We start from the raw sequence: 7199 nt of genomic DNA on the forward strand, positions 1-7199 counted from the left end.
CCCCTTTACTCAGATATGCATTCTGCAACGATTCTATTTTGACGGGAAGGCGTACCTAAAGATAGTTATTGGTAGGTTTATTGGGGTTTTGTTTTTTGGTTTTTTGTTTTGCAAAATGGCTGCAATTGTCACCTTCCCAGTTTTCACCTGTTTGCAATGTGAGTTTGCAACTCCTGCCAAACAGGTGGAGTCTGATCCTTCACCACTTGAATTTGGGTGGCTTTGTAATGCACTTTGGCCGACAGAATGGTATAGAAGTGGCTGGGGCCAGCGTTGAGCCTAGCCTTCTAGAGAGCCTTGTATATACCTTTGCTTTCTCTCTTGAAACCCTGACACCGCTGGGGACCAGTCTGGCTGAGCCTGCCTGAGGATGAGAGACCAAGTGGCAGAGTGCCGTCATCCCAGCCAAGGCTCCCAAGATGTGAGAGCCCAGCCAAGACCAGCCACTTATCCCACTTCACTTGATCCACAGCTGACCACAGGGACATAAGAAAACCCAGACAAGGCTAGAAAAATTACTCACCTGAGCTCAGTCTAAATTTCTGACCTGAAATAGCATTAGCTAAATAAATGGTTGTTTCAAACCACTAGGTTTTAGAGTAGTTCATTATGCCACAATAGCTTCCTGACACAGGAAGAACATTGTTCACTGGTTCCTTCATTCATTCCACAAATACTTATTTTTAGCCTACTCTGAGCCAGCCCTGATAAGATATAGTATCTCATCTTATCCCCACCACAATCTTCAGAAGTCTGTTCCCATTTGAAAATGATGAAACTAAGGGGCAGAGGGAGAAACTGACTTGCCTAGAATCACACTGCTCACAGAAGCAGAGCCAAGATTTAAAGCTAGGTGTGTCTAAAAGTCTATTTACCTCCCCTACCCACAACCAAGTTATCACTAAGAAGCTAGGTTATGAAAAAGTTGATGTTCTCTGGGAGCAAAGGAATATTTTAGACCCAAATCATTCAACTCATGCTACATTATGCAATCAAAGCCATCACAGATCACTTGTTTAATGTATCTGTACAGACTTAAAACTATTTTTGAGAAGTTTGATTTCTCCTGAGAGTACCCCATGACCACCTCCCAAGTAACTATGGAATGCCACGCCACTAACAGTTGGTTAGATTCCTTAATTTTCTCAAAAATATATCACCCTTGTCACACAGTTATTGTCTAACATATATTGATTTCTTCTCAATAAATTAAATAGAATAGTTGCACTTTCTGTCCTCAGCCAAAAATACAAATTCTATCCAGTTAGCGATATGATTCTACTTTTAACTGAAGCCTGTTGAGAGATGGAATATTTACATATCTAAGGATTATTCCTTCAAGAAAAGTAATTCAAGTATCCCATGGTTTAGGATTTATCCTGGGATCATGTCCAAATTCCTTTGTCTGCACAGGAAAGGATGGAGGTGATGCCAACCAACACAGTTTCATAGGGTTACAGGCCTGGTGCACAGAGGGTCTTTTATGCAATTATTGCAAGTAATGCTGAGAACCAGGGAGCCACAGAACTGGGACCTGAAGTTGCAGTTGAAGCCAAGACAATATGGTTCAGTAGCAGATATTGAAAGATGAGAATCAGATAAACACAGAGACAAGGAGCTTGGATAAGTGTGCCAAGAGAGCAAGCAGGAGGAAAAAAAAAAAAAAAATGACAACCCTGGTACTGATCTGCTGCCCACAACTAAAATTTTGGTGTACTATTCAGGTCTCGCTTTATCTTATCTGCTCCAAGACTTTCCCTGACCACCATATTTAAAGTAAATACCATTTACTTTTTAAGTCAGTATCATGGGTTTGCATTTCTTTGCACTTATTATAACTTTTATTTATCATCTATTTACTTGTTTATCTATTTCCCTCTCTAAGCTGTAAGTCCCCTGGGGTCAGAGACCATGTCTGTTTTGTTTACTCCTAGTGTTCTCGCAGATCCCAGAACATGGTTGGTGCTCAACATGTATTTCTTGAATAAACAGATGGGTAAAGGCTGATGGTCTTAAGAAGGCAGTCTTATGAGACTATAAGCTCCAAAACGGAAGGAGGGTGTCTTATTTGTCTTGCTCTCCTTAGAGCCTAGACCCGCAGTAACTGATACCTTGTAAGTACTTAACAAACATTTTAGAATAAATTAATAAATGAAGTTGTTGTAACCTAGAAAAACATCAACGTGTCGTTCATCTTAAGATCCTTACGTACATAAATCAGTAGCTTCAGATTTTTCTCAATTGTGTGAGTGCATGTGCATTTATTTTCAAATCAAGGTACTTTTTAAAGGATTCTAACATTACTTTCTTTATACTCCCTTTCTTAGTATGGCATAATAACATAAGTTATTTCTCTCTTACAGTTTTCCATGCAGTTTCTGAGCAAATATTCAGTGAGTTCTTTCTGTTTCTCAAACAGATGGTTTTTGACGAACAAAACTATGAATACAGCTGTGAAAGGCATTTTTTTCCTTTTTAAAGATGAAATCATGGGAAGCTCATATAGTTTCTCATTGATGGACATATTTTGAACTCAGTAGGATTCTTTCCAAAAAATGATAATGTCTATGAACTGGAAGAGGAGCTTGTGCCTCATTTCAAATTAGAAAAATCAAACTAAATTTTTATGATTTGTTTCTGTTATGTCAGTTCATTTCTATTTATTCTGATTAAGCTGGCACTATGTATATATATTAGAGTTGCTTTCCCCAAGGAGCAGATAATACAGCCAGAGAGAAAAGACATCAATTCAAACAGCCCTAACAAATGCCACAAGAAAGCCAGCATGGTCCAAAGTGTAACAGAAGCAAATAGTAAGGAAAAATAGTAAGCAAATAGTAAGGAAAAGTAGCTGGTTGATAAGATTAGTGAATGCCTCATGGAGAAGGTAGCATTTTAGGTGGGTCTTTAAAGGGGCTTGTTTCAGTATCTATTAGTGTTAGGCAGTTAGATAGAAATGAGCACCAGGCAGGGGAGAGGAAGGGGGAGGCAGCAACCCAGAAAATAACAGTACACCTGTGCTCAGGATAAGGGGCTCCAAAAACTTTCACTTTCTCTAAATGAGGGCCAGCAAAGAAGCTGGCTAAAATCGAACACTGCGACTGCACAGTAGAGAGAAGGACCCGGCTTAACTTGACCCAATGTTTGTTATAATGTAATGAACATTGCAATTTGAGCCCCCTCCCATAGGTTTCTCTGTGTGCATCATGGGTAAAACATGCATAAAAGACATGGACGTGCCTGAGTACTCATAGAATGTAAGCCGTCAATCAGTCATGAAAAGGTCCTCTAAGCCAGGATAAAAACAAGAAAAACAAATGAGCAGGACCATTTTTCCTCTCTTGGATTGGACCACCCCCAATTCTCAGGGGTGTACTATATTTTACTACCTTTTTACTTCACTAATAAAATCTTCTGTTTATATCACACTTTCTGTCTCTCATTAAGAATTCATTTTTTTCGGGTGACTAAGAACGGAAGTAACTTTTATTCCCCTCCTTCCAGTAACATTAGGATATAAGTGACATAGAACATTTTATATATATTAATTGGATAGAACGAGCAATTCAAAAGGCCATTTTCAATGTCCCTATGTGTTGTTACTAATGTCAAGAAAAACCTTCTTGGGTAGCCAGAAGTTTCCAGTTTCATTTCTTGAAAGATCTTTAAAAATTAAATTAGGGGTGTGTATGTGTGTGTGTGAATTTTTTTTTTTTGAAATTAATAAGGTAAGGAAAACGAGAAAATAACATTTCCAAAACATTTTTATGAGCAATGTTTTATCATAAGACCAGTTTAAAATCTTGAAATTTTATCTCTATTATTTAGTCTGCTTCTATTATTTTAAAAATGAAAAAAAAAGAAAAAGACTTGGGAAGATTAACCCACCTTCCCAAGATTCCTAACTGGTTGGCAACAGAAAGAGGACTCCACCCCCATTTCCCACTTTGATCTAGTTCTCCCACACATGCTACAATTCCTTTCCAGTAATAAAGGATGAAGTATCCTATTACAGTTTACATTTTTCTGCTTGCCAAATTTTGGGTTATTAGAAAAATAAAATTGATCAAAATAAATCTCCCAACTCCCACTCAAAAAAAAAAGTACATAGAGTAAAGTTGGCAGTAGATACACTTTCAGTTATTGAACAAAATTTTTTAATTATAATATTTTTAACACTTACCTTATGCCAGAAAGTGTATTAAGCACTTTTAAAATGTATCATTTAATTTGAACATCGAAATAGCCCTAGACATAAGCATTATTAATGTCTATTTTTACTGGCAAAGAAGCTGAGACAGGTATAATTAAGAACTTGCCCACCATCACCCAGTTGGTAAATAGAAGAGTTGGGACTTGAACCCACACAGAACCCTTGCCCTTTACCACTAAGCTGCCAAGACAAAACTGTAGAAGGGAAGCATATCCATGGACTGACTCTGGACTGCACAGACTGCATTATATCCATGCTTTCATCTCTGTCACCTAACACAGTGTCTGGTGTTTTATAAGCCTTCTTTATGTTACTAGAATAAATATGGATTATTATTTATTCAATAGTGCTGACTCATTAATGAAAACAACCCTATGTGATTTATTCTTTGCTTTGAATCACATTCTAGAAACTACACGAAAATACCTAAGAAGCCCAAGGAGGTAAGGCTGGAGGCGGGGTCCTAGGGCATGGCACAGGTGGGGCCGGGAGAAGGCGGGCCCATTGCTGGGGGAACCCGCTTCCCCGGGAGGGGACGGCAGTCAGGGGCGGACCGCACCAGGAAGGGGATGCGGGGGAGACTGTGAGGAACCATGAGCGACAGCAGGTACGCCCAGACCTTTTGTCGGCGAGTTGGAAATTCCCGCCTTTTCTGTGGATATTCTTTATGTCACACCTCTGCATGGTCTCCTGGTTCGGAACAGGGTTTGGACGCAGCTCCTCCTCGCACGCCCCAGGATGCGGGTCCCGCCGTAGAGCTGGACTCCTGTGGGCCCTGGGATGCGGGAGGAGGGAACCAGGACCGGGCCTGGGGACTGAGGGTGAATTCGCCGGGGGCGGCCGGCCAGGGCGGAGGGAGGGAACGCGAGCCCGTCCTGGGGCGGGGCCCGGAGCGCCGGGCCGAGCCGGGTCCGGGAGAGGGCACCCCGGACGCAGGGGACGGGAGAGCGCGGAAGGCAATGCGGCTGCCGCGCACTGTGGGGACGTTGAATTGGGGGCCGTGAAGGTCACAAATCAGTCTCTGCTTCTCGCCCAGAATTTGACAAGCACTGAGTCACTCACTAGCTTGTAACCTGGTTCACTGGGCAAGAAAACCATACCGGCTGAAGAGATCCTGACCCTGTCCCTTGTACATTGGGGAAGGGGCCATGAAGTCACCTAAAAATAATCTTACGGCTCGGCCAGTGTGACAAAAGGAGTATCATGCGATAACGGCCAGTGGAGTATTAGTGATGGTTTTATAAGGAAAAACACCTCAAAGTCTCATTAGGGAGAAGGAGTTGGAAGTAGTCAAGCTCAAAGTAAAATGAATTTAGTTCAGGAGCCAGGTTCTGAGAGGAAACCCTCTAGTAAAATTTTTTTATCTAAAATGTTAGGAACTAAAACGAAAAAAAAAAAGGATTTTTCTATTAACTACTTCAGATTTCCTATAGGTCTAGTAAACAATAACAGTATATAAAATAGTGATGATTTATAAGCTTTACGTCAAAAGGAATTTTACACTGTATTATTATGGGATCCCATTACAGTTAGTCTCCTGTCTTAAGGATCAAGTTTTAACTATTTAAGAGCTTTACTGGTATATATGATACAGAGGATAATAATTCAATAAACTGAAAACACATAGCCAAAATTCAGATTTAAAAACATTATATTTATAAATATAAATTATATTTAATGCAATATAATACAAAAAGAGAAATAGGATTTCTTTATGAAGTAACAAATTATCAAGCAATGGCTATATTTTGGTGTACCTCATTTTAAACTGTAATATGTCCCCAAAATTACTTTGAGTAATTACTTTAGGGATTTGACTTACCTTTTACTTTGAACTACTTGTCACCACCACTTTCACACACGAGGCATTGGCACATGCTCTTTCCTCAGTCTAGAATGCCTGAATTTCAAATTTGTATTTTCTCCTTACCCTTTGCTGGAGAAGAGTCTGAAGACAAGTGTCTCATACTTACAGATTTTATTAATCCTGATTCTTCTAGACACTCTCCCACCCTCAAATGTAAATGCTTGCTGTTTTGCAAAAGTCAGTTTCCCCATCCTAACTAGATGAGTTTACCTTTGAAATTCTTCAGAATGTCTTATGATTGGTTCTATAGAACTAAAACTGAAACACTTATTCTTCACTTCAACAGTTAGTTGGCTATACCCAAAGGTACTCTTGCACAAAATAAGAGAATCAAAATATGAAGTGATTGTTTTGAGCATATTAATTTCCATATGTCCCTTATTTACTAACCAGATTATCAAACAAAATGTGCAAAATAATTGTATTTGTCTCCAGCCTGCTGTAACAAAATACTATACACAGGGTGGCTTAAACAACAGGAATTTGTTTTCTCACAGGTCTAAAAGCTGGGAAGTTCAAAATTAAGGTGCCAATAAGACTGATACCTGGTTAGGGCTCTCTCCTGGGGTTTCAGACAGCCACCTTCTCACTGTGTGCTCACAAGGCCTAGCCTCAATGTGAGCATATGGAGAGAGAACAAGACCACTCTCTCTCTTCCTCTTCTTGTAAGTCCACCATCCTCTTGGATTAGGGCTCAAACCATTATGACTTCATTCAACCTTAATTAACTCCTACAGACTCTATCTGCAAATACAGTCACATTGTGGTTTAGAGCTTCAACATAAGAATTTGGGGGGAGCCACAATTCAATTCCTAGCAATAAGCAAACTACCAAGAAATACAGCAAATAAATATTTGTGGCATGATAGTTAAATATTTTAAACATCTTAAGTTGAAAATACCTATATTTAAAAGTCATGCATCAGATTTAGTAATACATTAGATTTTAAGTCCAGCCATAGTGATGGCAAAGAGGTGAGTGTTGAACAGTGGCATAATTAGTTTTGTGTATAACAGAGACAAATAATTTCTACATTTGCACATATAATTGCACTAGTTTTAGATTTGTTTAGAGAAAACTTGGCTGGGGTGGGGGTGGAGAGGAGTAGAGAAACCTTA

At 39.5% G+C, this 7199-nt stretch overlaps 1 long non-coding RNA gene across 2 annotated transcripts in view; it reads right to left on the reverse strand.

Moving 5' to 3' along the window:
* Positions 1-7199, reverse strand: part of LOC105107019 (uncharacterized) — a 75590-nt gene that overhangs the window by 49277 nt on the left and 19114 nt on the right. The window lies entirely within an intron of this gene.

The sequence above is a fragment of the Camelus dromedarius genome, chromosome 3 (genome assembly GCF_036321535.1).
Source record: "Camelus dromedarius isolate mCamDro1 chromosome 3, mCamDro1.pat, whole genome shotgun sequence".
Taxonomy (NCBI): Eukaryota; Metazoa; Chordata; class Mammalia; order Artiodactyla; family Camelidae; genus Camelus; species Camelus dromedarius.